Source organism: Scylla paramamosain, chromosome 15 (genome assembly GCF_035594125.1).
Source record: "Scylla paramamosain isolate STU-SP2022 chromosome 15, ASM3559412v1, whole genome shotgun sequence".
Classification (NCBI taxonomy): domain Eukaryota; kingdom Metazoa; phylum Arthropoda; class Malacostraca; order Decapoda; family Portunidae; genus Scylla; species Scylla paramamosain.
The window spans coordinates 22,528,512-22,541,011 of record NC_087165.1 but is presented as its reverse complement, the minus strand read 5'-3'; the positions used below and the strand labels follow the sequence as shown (position 1 = coordinate 22,541,011).

At 43.1% G+C, this 12,500-nt stretch overlaps 1 protein-coding gene across 3 annotated transcripts in view; it reads right to left on the bottom strand.

Moving 5' to 3' along the window:
- The window catches only part of LOC135107681 (glycine receptor subunit alpha-2-like), a 74,345-nt gene that overhangs the window by 26,708 nt on the left and 35,137 nt on the right, over nt 1–12,500 (bottom strand). The window lies entirely within an intron of this gene.

The window sequence follows — 12,500 nt, the reverse complement described above, 5'->3', positions numbered from 1 at the left end:
CGCAGGATGGCTCTCGAGGGAAGGACTGCGCTCATTGGCTGTTGGTTTGGTTGGTCCTTGGTTGAGAGAGAGAGAGAGAGAGAGAGAGAGAGAGAGAGAGAGAGAGAGAGAGAGAGAGAGAGAGAGAGCACTAAATTTCCTCCGTCGTCTATGTTTTTCCTCTCTCCCTTCTTTCCTTCCCTCTCGTCTTTCACCTCCCTTCTTTTTCTACCTTCGCTCCCCTCCAACCCTTCACTTCTCCCTTCTTTTCCCTCCTAAATCCTCCTCCTCTTCCTCCTCCTCAATATCCGTACAGTACATGATTTCACTACACTACAAATCATCACCACTAACGTTTTTTATCTTTTACGAAGACTTAAGTAATACATGTCGTGTATGACAAAGAGAAAACAATAATTCTATACGTATTCAGTAACTCAATGAGCACACACAAACACACACACACACACACTTTATCAACACTTATCTTTCACTTATCTTTCGTAACACTGCGGTTGTAGGGGGAGAGAGAGAGAGAGAGAGAGAGAGAGAGAGAGAGAGAGAGAGAGAGAGAGAGAGAGAGAGAGAGAGAGAGAGAGAGAGAGAGAGATCACGTGTCTCTTTCTGGCTTCTACAACTTCCTTCAATGTTCCCATAAACCATTTCTTTCGTCTTCCTTTCCTCACCCTGCCAGTTGTGTCCCTCTTCAGTCTCCTCCTCCTCCTCCCCTCCTCCTCCTCCTCCTCTCATACTCCTCATCCCTCTTTTTTTCTTTCCTTCTCCTTTTGCTGCTGTTTCTGTCCCTCGCATCTTCCTCTGTTTCTGTCCCTCGAATTTTCCCGTTTCTGTCCCTCGCGTCTTCCTCTGTGACTCCCATCCTTTGTAGCTGTAACGCCATTCCATTCCATTCCTCCATCTCACTCTCTGTCTTCCCCTTGGTCTTCTCTGCACATAGCTAAACCACCTCAGTCTCGCCTCTCTACCACTATGATTTTCAAAGGCCACAGAAATGACTGGGCAGATTCTCAAGAATGTTTTCCCTGTTAATAATGTACAAAATGTTGTTAATCTGTCACTAGAACAATGAAAACACCCTGAAAAACCCGTGTAAGTTCAACTAATGCCTTTTGAAAATGTAGAGGAGGTGCGGTGCAGAAATGTTTCAGAATATGGTTCCGTAGATTGAGGAATACAGTGAGCAAAACAAAAGACGTGCGTTCACCTACCTACTCTTTACCTTTAAACGTGTTAGTCTCTCATCAGGGCTATTTCCAAAGGCCACGGGAATAATTAGTCAGGTTCTCAGGGATGGTTTTCCTAATGACGGCATAGAATCCTTGTAAAGTAACACTAACGTCACGAAAACACACTTAAAACTCCAGTCATTTCCGGGTTATGATACTAAAACGTTTAAAAACACGAAGGTAAAACTTAAGCAGGAAGAACAATGACTAATTTCAAAAGAACAACATTTCATACAAGCTTTGGGCGTGTGACTGTCAGATTCATGTTCTTGTAGTGTTGCACCGTGCTTCACCAGGGGCGTCATCTTTTCTACTATGCATGACGCACTCTCTCCCTCCCTCACCACTTGAGAGACTGAGTCATTTCCCGCACCACGATGTACAGGAAGTGCAACTGTCACTAATGTAGCCTTGCTGTTGCTCCACCATTCAGAACGCGTACGAATGGTTACAAGATATACAAAGGAATAGGGTACATACTGGTACTGTTGTGGGTGAGTGGAACGAAGTCAACAGGAAAAAATGGTTAATAGGTTCAATAGAAATATGTAGATAAAATACTTCTAGTCAGGAAACAAGTTAGAAGGTGTACGAATAATTATAAGTTAGACAAGGGAATAGGCACATACTGGTACTGTTGTAGATGAATAGAACAAACTTAACAGGGATAAAATGGGTTAATAGGTTCAATAGAAATATGTAGATAAAATACTTCTAGTCAGGAAACAAGTTAGAAGGTGTACGAATAATTATAAGTTAGACAAGGGAATAGGAACATACTGGTACTGTTGTAGATGAGTGGGACAAACTTAGCAGGAACAAACTGATTTAAAGAAATAAAAAAAAGTATATACTCGTAGATTAAGTGGTTCTAACTAGAGAAAAGTTAAAACATACACGAATGGTTATAAGATAGACGAAATCAGCTAGAACAGAGACACGTGAAAACTTGATCAAAAATAGGGCAGTAAATGAATGAAACCAGTGTAGCATGAACGTGGCAAGAGAGCAGACACTAGATTAGATTAGATTAGGTTAGTTCCAAGAGCAACCCGGACTGGTGGTGACAGGTGGTGGTGGTGGTGGTGGTGGTGGTGTTCAGAAGCTGCCTTGTGTGGGGAACTTTTTTTTCTTTCTTTCTTTATTTTTTTGGGAGGGGAAGGAGGGGGGGGTCTTGTTGTTGTTGTTGTTGTTGTTGTTGTTGTTGTTGTTGTTGTCCTCCTCCTCCTCCTCCTCCTCCTCCTCCTCCTCCTTCTTATTATTATTATCATTAGAAGAAGAAGAAAAAAAAGAAAAAAAAAGAAGAAAGAATATTTGAACATCATGGTATAAAAAAAAAAAAATCATCTGCAACTCACACCACCACCACCACAACCACCACCACCACCACCACCACCACCACCACCACCACCACTACATGACAAACGTTTCCACACATTCTTCTCCACTTGCTATTTTTTTTAGCATTTCTGTCAGCTGCCCGTCTATTCCAGACCATCCCGGCTATCTATGTACTTTCTTTTCTTCCTCTCATTTCTAGTACACAGATCTGTGATATTTACCTTAGAAGCTCTCTCTCTCTCTCTCTCTCTCTCTCTCTCATCTCTCTCTCTCTCTCTCTCTGACAGAAGGGAAAGACGGACAAATATACAAACAAGAACGCTGAGGAAATGAGGAAACACACACACACACACACACACACACACACACACACACAGCTCGACCCCTCACCTTCTCTCCATCCCTCCACCGGCGCCGCCTGGTGGAGGAAACATGTCTCCTTTCCTCCATTTTTCCTTATCTCTCCATTGCCTTCAGGAGATAGGTGGAGGAAGAGGAGGAGGAGGAGGAGGAGGAGGAGGAAGAGGAGGAGGAGGAGGAGAGGAGAAGCTGGAGGTGGAGGAGAAGGAGAAAGGGAAGGAAGCAGGTGAAGAAGAAGAAGGAGGAAAATGAGGAGAAGGAAATAGGAAGAGAAGGAATGGAGGACAAGAAGAAGGTACTCAGCAAGAGAGAGAGAGAGAGAGAGAGAGAGAGAGAGAGAGAGAGAGAGAGAGAGAGAGAGAGAGGAGGGAGAGAGGGATGAGGAGGGAGGAAAGGGAGAGGTACCTTCGCTTCCTCAATATCTGCCACTTTCATGTTATCTCCTATCATGCTGCCTCCCCTCTCTCTCTCTCTCTCTCTCTCTCTCTCTCTCTCTCTCTCTCTCTCTCTCTCTCTCTTCTCTCTCTCTCTCTTAGTTCATACTGTAAAACTACCTCGTAAAAATACACACACACAAAAAGTGAATAAGATATAGAGATGAATTGAAATAACACGAATGAAAATAAAAGAATAAGCAAAAAAAAAAAAAAAAGATAGATAAATAGAAAATGCTTCAGGCGTCAGATCCTTTCCTCAATCTCTCCTGTCAAAAAGTAAAAAAAATAAATAAATAAAAATAAATAAATGAATAAATAAAATAAAATAAATAAATAAATAAATAAACAATGAATAAAATAACATATAGAACAGAAGCAAATGTACAAAGCTACCATCATCATCATCATCATCATCATCATCATCATCATCATCATCATCAATCAATCATCTTCAGTGTCGTTATTTAGACATCACCACCTTCACGCACCTGTCGCAGAGCCGCAGCAGGTCTTTGCCGACAACGTATGTGCCCCGCGTTCGATGATAACGTTAATTGTTGAACTCAGCGTTGGAGAGAGATAAAGTGACACCAGATAACCTTGAATGAACGAACGAATTTTCATGATGACTTGTACGAAATGTGAAAAATCCGTTAAAATTTGAAAATGTTTGTGAGTTTCCAGTAGCCTCTAAATTCATGCAACATCTTGGTCACGACAGGTTAATTTAGGGACTCATTACAGGTAGTTAAGGATCCAGTCTGTTATTACGGATATACTGCTGTCAGTACGTCGTTCTGTGGTTAGTACGAACACTTGTGCTAGTTAGAATATCCTTGTGATAGTTAAGACAGTCATGGGATAGTTAGGAAGCCAATGTGATAGTAAGAAGGATAACAGACAGATTTCCAGATTGGTTTAATTATTACAAAAGTGTCTTGGTATTGTCCCTTCAACTTCATGACTGACGTGGCTTCTTGTCATGAGCAATAAAAGAACATGGGATTTGGAGCGTAAATTTTGAAAGATACCACTCGCAGCAAAATGAATGATCTAATAATACAAATCCCTTACTGCCTGTGCCTGTGTTTATTGAGGTCGTGTTCGCTCGCTACATAAAATAAGTGCAAGCAGTCAGAGGATCAAAGCAGTTTAGATCGTAGGGAGGGGACACGCAGAGGCAGGCAGAGTTCTAATGTTAACCAGTGAAAGAGATGAGAGGATAAAGACACTGGTTACCTCTTGAATTAGTGAGGTGGACAGATTAATTAAGAGTGAGAGTAAGTAGAAAATCGAGTGCAGCGAGGCCAAAAGAGAAAGAGAAAGAGAGGAGAGGAGTGGAGAGGGGGGAGGGCAAGGGACAAGGCATGCAATTAGCAACCTGAGAAGAGCAGTAACCATGGATATAACGGTGGAATAAAACAAAAGACGGAGCAGTGCGGTGGTGAGGGAGAGATTGAAAAAGTTATTTAAAGAAGTGGAGTTGATGACGCAAGAAGCTACGTACGTATTGACTCGATCTTGTTCAGCAACCTTCACACACAGTCCATACACCGTGCAGGGGTAATAAGGAAAGAAACGGAGGTAATGGAGGAATGAACCGGAAGGAGGAGGAGGAGGAGGAGGAGGAGGAGAGAGTGTAAGAAAGAAGAGACGAAAGAAATATTGATGACTCCGACCGATGGAGGAAGGGAGGGAGGGGAAGAAGAATCAAGGAAAGGTAGGACACAGAAATATTTAGGAGAGAAAGTGGTTCCAAATCTACAAAAGAACAGGGAGTAGGAAGAGGAGGAGGAGGAGGAGGAGGAGGAGAAGGAGGAGGAGGAGGAGGAGGAGGAGGATGTTAAAGAAGACAGGAAGAGACCTAGGGCGGTGAACAACGATTGAGAGAGAGAGAGAGAGAGAGAGAGAGAGAGAGAGAGAGAGAGAGAGAGAGAGAGAGAGAGAGAGAGAGAGAGAGAGAACTGTATCAATAATTATGTATTCCTGAAGTGTAGTCATGTCTGTCTCTCTTCCGTACATACTGTTCTTTTCTTCTCATCTTACCTCTGCCTGCCTGTTTGTTTGTATGTATGTACTATGTATATATGTATGTATGTATGTCGGTTCCCCTCACCTCTCTCTCTCTCTCTCTCTCTCTCTCTACTCTCTCTCTCTCTCTCTCTCTCTCTCTCTCTCTCTCTCTCTCTCTCTCCTCTTACCTGCTCATCGTGTTACCTTGTCTCCATCCTTCTCTCACTCCCTCTCTCCTTCCTCTCTCCTCCCTCCTTCCCTCCCTCCCTCTCCCTCTCCTCCTCCCTCTCTCCTTCCCCCCTTATTCGCTAAGTAAACTAATGGCGGCGCCTCACAGCCTCTTCCTCGGAGTCAATTAGGTTTCATAAAAATCGCAAGACCTTAAAGGGAAAAGTTCTGATCCACACATCGCAAAGGTAGGGACGACCTGACCCGGTGATGACTTTGTGGTAGTGGTTGAAGAATATAAGAAAATAACAGAAACAGCAAATTTTATTTCCTATGCCAGTTGAATGACTCTCTTAGATCAGCTACTGTGCTATGCTTCACCAAGTCTGTCACAGCTGTAATTCTGTCACCTGAGGACACGGGAACGAGCGGAACACAGGACCAGTGCCTCTCACGGATGCCCCTCCCTCGCTGACTGGTTTACTGACTACTACTCTCTTTCTAAAACATGCGGCAAATTTACTCTCTCCTTACCAAAAACATTATTTAATTGTAAGATATCAGATTATCTTATATGTACAATGCAGTATCTTGCAATCAAGTGTTCTGACAGAAATACAACTCTGTCTTTGGGATGGGAATGCGCAAACCAATGATCGCGTGAGAAAATCAGTCATTGGCAGTGTTATGTACCATGCTCCCGTATCCTCTGGTAGCAAAACTGATGCCACGTGTCTTGTGAAACAGTACACTCTACAACCATATTTCGTAAATGTTCTTATCGTGTTATCTCTTATCAGACTCTACTGAACGTCCGGTGTCTCTAAGTTCATGATTCTGGTGATGGTTCTCGAGATTGTTACCATGAGAGTTTTCAAGGACCTTTTCATGATTCTATTTTCAAGACTATGCTCATGATTCTAGTGATGACTTTCAAGAGCAGTTTGATCAAGTGTAGTCATAGTTCTGGAGGGTGTTTTCATGATTCTAGTGATAGTTTTCAAAGGTGTTCTAATGACTCAAGTGATAGTTTGACAGGGACTCTGCACCATCATTACGAAAACCACTCACGAGAACCCTAATTAATCATCTCTTTTGGTCTTTGAAATTACGCAGTCCTGATGAGAGAACGAGGTCTTTAAGAATACAGGAAGTAATCTTCCAGTACTCTGCACACGGAGAACCACCACACTTGACTTTCGCATGGCTCGCCCAACGTAGCTTCTCATTTTCCCTCACCTTCAGGTTATTCCAGCACCCGGAGTAATATTGAGGGCTAGGTTAGGTTAAGTTAGGTTTAGATTAATTCAGTTCAATTATTTAACTGTTGATTTGAATTGCTTAGGTCACAACTATGTAAGGTAAGGTTAGGTTAGCTAGGTAAGGTTAAGTTACGTTAGGTAGGTAAGGTTAGGTTACGCCAAGTTAGGTTAGGTTAAGTTAGGTTAGGTTTAGATTGATTCAGTTCCTTTATTTCACTGCTGAATTGGATTGTATAGGTCATATCTAGATAAGGTAAGGTTAAGTTAGCTAGGTAAGGTTAGGTTAAGTTAAGTTCAGATTAATTCAGTTCATTTATAATTTCACTGTTGAAATATACTATAGGTTCATAAATTGAAAAAAAAAAAAAAAAAAAAAATCATCATATTTTGGCTCAGAAACAGTCACCAACCAAATTAGTACGCTATGTTTACTTAAATAATACCACAACAGAATCTTCCTCTCACGGCCGCAGACCTCAACACGGGAGGGAGGGAAAGATGAGACCTGAATGAGAGAGAGAGAGAGAGAGAGAGAGAGAGAGACGAGAGAGAGAGAGAGAGAGAGAGAGAGAGAGAAGAGAGAGAGAGAGAGAGAGGAGAGAGAGAGAGAGAGGAGAGAGAGAGAGAGATCGAGAGAAGAGAGGAGAAGAGGGTGGACAAAGATAACGCTCACACGAACATTAACACGGAAAGACAGCAACAAACACAGGAATAAAGAGGAAGAAAATGAAACAAACATAAAGAGCAGTAAAGGCGAAAGGAGATGAGAGAAAGAAGAGGAGGAAGAGGAGGAGCAGGAGGAGGAAACACGAAAGAAGACAAGAGCAGCATAAAAAAAAACAGAGAAATGAGAAAAAAATAAATAAAAACACAGGAACGTAAAGACAGGCGGAGGATATAGAAGTATAAGGAGGAAGAGGAGGAGGAAGAGGAGAAAGAAGAGGAAGAGGAGGAACAAAGACAACGCAACAAGACTAAGGAAGTAAAGAAAACGGGAGGAGAGAGGTAACACTTGCCAAAATAGAAGAAATATACATCATCATTTCTAGAGTGGTGATGGGCGTGTCTCCAGCAGGAGGAGGAGGAGGAGGAGGAGGAGGAGGAGGAGGAGGAGGAGAATGGAAGGCGTGGTATTTCAGTATGAGGAGAGGTTTGAGAAGGAGAAATGCCTCGAGGTGACTGGACAGGAACCGGGTTGATGGAAGAAGAGGAGGATGAGGATGAGGAGGAGGAGGAGGAGGAGGATGAGGAGAAGGAGGGAAGACGAGGAGGAGGAAAGGTAAACAAACAGAGGAACTTGGGTTAGCAAGAAATAGCTCCTCTGTCTTCGTCGTAATTTAGTTTTCGTGTTATGTTTCCTTCTTTGCTCCTTCCTCCTCCTCCTCCTCTTCCTCCTCCTCCTCCTCTTCCTCCTTCTTCCTCCTTTTTTTTTTCTCTCTCCTCCTTCTCTTCTTCTTTTTTTCTTTTCCTCTCCTTAACATATCATGTCTTTTACTTTTAATTAGAAGGCTGAACTCCTCCTCCTCCTCCTCCTCCTCCTCCTCCTCCTCCTCTTACTACTACTACTGCTATTACTACTACTACTACGTAATATTACACCTGCTGTTCTCATTCTCCTCTTCCTTCTCTATCTCTTTTCTTATTTGCGTCCTCCTTTTTCTCTCCTCTTTCTCCTCCTCTGACACTGTATGCTAGATAGTACAGTCTCAACAAACAGCCCAGTAAGGATTAACAGTAAGGATGTGCTGCTGTTGTTAATTCTTCCACTGTGTTCATTTATGTTCCTTCTCTTTCATTTCCTTCTCCTCCTCCTCCTCCTCCTCTTCCTCGTTCTCCTTCTCCATCAAATTTCACTTCACCCCCTTCCTTAAATAACAGAAGGGTACATGCAAGGGAAGAATTTAGTGAGGCCCGTGAGAGATCCTTTTTGTATGTATCCAATGGCAAGGTTGAATCGAGTCAGGCTTACCGTAGCGATAAAGTAACATCGTTTAGACCTGTTTCTTTTTTTTTATTGTTTTTTTATTTATTTATCTATTTTCTTACCATCAAACAGCCTGACCCAGGGTAAAAGGCCTACTGCTGTTTGTTATTTCCCATTGCGTGTGTATATATTTTTTTTGTATGTACACGTATGTACTATTCCTTCTCCGCCATGACCCATCCGATGTAGTTCTGGTCTTTTAATATTTTCGCCGTCATACAGACCAGCGAGGAGTAAAAGGTATGCTGCTGTTGTTTGTTTTCCTTTGTGTATGATATGTATTCCTCCTCTTCCTCCTCTTTAACCTATCCTAGCTTAGACTCAATCTTTCCACCGTCAAACATCCTTATGACAAGCAAAAGCTCTGCTGCTGGTGTTTATTTTCATTTGTATTCATATTTCTCCTCTTCTTTTTCCTCCTCCTCCTCCTCCTCCTCCTCCTCCTGCTGCTGCTGCTGCTGCTCCTCTAGGGTGCCGTGCATCACCGCCCTCACCGTCCAGCCGTTTATTCCTGTTAAACATCGCTAACAGGCTTCCTAGGACAAGGAAGGCATAGAGAAGCACAATGAATGTATACCTCCTAAGCTCGCCACTCACATCGCCTTCACCATAACAGGGCACTACAGCCCCTCCCTAACGCACTCAGGTGGAGGAGGAGGAGGAGGAGGACAGAGAAGAAGAAAGAAGACGCAGTTGAAAAAGGGAACGTGAGTGAGAGGGTAGAGGGAGCAGCTGGTGGTGGTGGTGGTGGTGGTGGTAGTAGTAGTAGTAGTACAAGGAAAAGGAGGAGGAGGAGGAGGAGGAGTACACTCTTATGCTCTTCCCTTCTCGTAGTTGAAGTCTTTAGTATTCACAGTGTTAACTCAGTCGAGAAGTTGTGTAGGCCTCCTCCTCCTCCTCCTCCTCCTCCAAGTCGGGCTCCGCGTCTCGGAAGATATTTCTGTCGCGTGGTGAGCGATCTAAGGCATAAAATGAAAGATATAGTATAGAACTTAGAGGAAAACTCACCATATCTATCGTAAAGGGACACTCTGTCAAAGCGACCCGTGATTTGTATTACAGAAGGTCATGTCTGTTATCAAATGTGAAGACTTAGAAGCACCTGGAGTCATGCATCACTATCACCTACTTGGAAATACAGAGACAGGGCTTGACACATTGAAAGGAAATTACCTTACCGAACATCACTTATCAGGATAGCCAATGTTCAGTTGTGGAAGGAAAAATAGAATCGGCGTTATTTTTTGTACAACTCGTTACATCCAATTTCAGTGCAACAAGAAAGCATTGCTAACGTGAACACTCTCTCTATTGACACCTTGTTCAGTAATGTTGAGTCTTGTCTACGCATCACCGGGCCAACCTGTAAACATTGACTGCTATGTATCTCAGTCAATTTTAGAAACATGTCATTGCCTAGATGTGTTGATCCATGCTACTCTCATGCAGAACGTGATCTTAACATAAATTTATTAATGAGCAATTTGTATCAGCATGCTAACAGCCACAATCAAAGAAACACTCGACCACTCTTGCTACTCTTGGTGAATGAAGTAAATGTGGTGACACGATAATAGTCAGTGAAGAAGCTACAACGAAGATCGACCATCCTGTTGAGGTAGCGTGAGGCAGGTAAAATTCAACGTCGAGGAATGAAAAGTATTTGCTATCTCGTTTTTTCTCACTGTATGGTAGGTAATGTAAGAAGAGGCCCCCACATGAAGACCTGTAAAGATCTACAGGTCTGCTGCTGTTTGTTCTTCATTTGTATTCCTCTGTTTTTCCTTGTTTTATTCGTTACTATTCTTATACTAATTTTCTCCTCTACTCTTTTATCACCTCGTTTCCAACAATGATTTCGCCCGTTTGCCCCACTGCCTTTCCTCCTCCTCCTCCTCTTCCTCCTCCTCCTCCATTGTACCTCTCCATCCTAAGAGCTTCTTCACTATACTTTCTTGTCTCATTTGTGCCCCTCCCTCCCTCCTTCCCTCCCTCCCTCCCTCCCTTCTCCCTCCTCCTCCTCCTCCTCCTCCTCCTCTTATTTTTCCTTTCTTCTTCACACCCACTTCTGCCTCAACTCTTGTCTCTTTCCCTCCACCGACTTCTACATTCCTTCCCCAAACTCTCCTCTTCTTGACCTCAAAATATCCTCCTCCTCCTCCTTTTCCTCCTCTTCCTCCTCATCCTTTCATCTCTCTCTCTCTCTCTCTCTCTCTCTCTCTCTCTCTCTCTCTCTCTCTCTCTCTCTCTCTCTCTCTCTCTCTCTCCACACCACAGTTTGCCCTTCACTTTCCTCATTTGGTAACTTCTTCTTCTTCTTCTTCTTCTTCTTCTTCTTCTTCTTCTTCTTCTTCTTCTTCCTCCTCCTCCTCCTCCTCCTTCTACTCCTCCTCCCCCCCATAACAACCCCTACTCCTTCACGTCCTCTTCTCTTCCTCCTCCTCCTATACCTCCTTCACTACAACCCCTTCTTCTCCCCCTTCTATACCTCCTCCTCCTCCTCCTCCTCCTCCTCCTCCTCCTCCCCCATTCCTCTCTGTGCATTCCTTCTCGTGTCAGGCTGAGGAAAGATGAAAATCGAGGTCAATCTCCCTATTCATTATTCATTGCGGGCCACCCATTACAGTCTGGGCGTGAGCTTCATTATGGGGCAGGAAGAATCACACAGGAGCCCAAAAGGAAGAGCAAGTTAGACGGGCATCGCGGCATCTTCACCCCAGCTTCATTCCTATTACCAGTCACCGTTTTCTATTGAAGTTTTTTTTTTTTTTAATGTTTCCCGCTTGTGACATTCTTTCGTGTAACCGTTTGTTTGTCCCTAGGCATCACGGCAGCTTCTCCCCAGCTTCATCCCTAATCCCAGTCACCGTTTTCTAATGGGCCCTTTTTTTTTTTTTTTTTCTTTTTCCGAATGTTTCTATCTCGTGACGTTCTTTCGTGTAACCGTTTGTTTGTGCCTCGTGTTCTCGTTGATGCAGTTCTTCCGCTTGATCCTTGGTGTCTTCCTACTACTCTTCGCGTTCCTCCAGCTTCCAGGTAGGTATAATCCATACAGGGACTGCCACGTGTAAGCCTGGTCGCTTCTTGCAGCTTCCCTTATTTCTTATGTTCTTATGTTCTTATGTTCCGTTTCCATGACTTCTCCGGCAACTACACTCTCATGGGTCTACAGTTTCCTCTCGCCAGATGCCCAGACCATCTTAACATCACTACCTCGACTTTCTTCGCGATATGCCAGGGACTAAATTTGGCTTTTGTTTTAGAAAATCTACTTTTTTTTTTCTCTCTCTGGAGAGTGGCAACACTGGTTTTCCTCCTCTCCTTCCGTTTCTATTTATTTATTTATTTTTATTTATTTATTTTTTGTGTGTGTGTGTGTGTGTGTGTGTGTGTGTGTGTGTGTGTGTGTGTGTGTGTGTGTGTTTTTGGTTTGTTTCCCTGCCCAGCCTCCTTCATGCACCACTGGTTTGTGATTAATTATACTATGTAATCTTTTCCATAAAAAAAATTCCATGATAATGATGATGATGATGATGATGATGATGATGATGATGATGAAGAGGAGGAGTAAGAGAAAGAGGAAACTGTGCAATTAAAAGTAGAGGGAAAGAGGAATAAAAAGCGTACACAAATAAAGTGAAAGAAAAGAAGAAAGGGAAAACAACAAGAGACAGTTGAGGGTGAGGAGAAAGGGGAGAATGAGAAGAAAAAA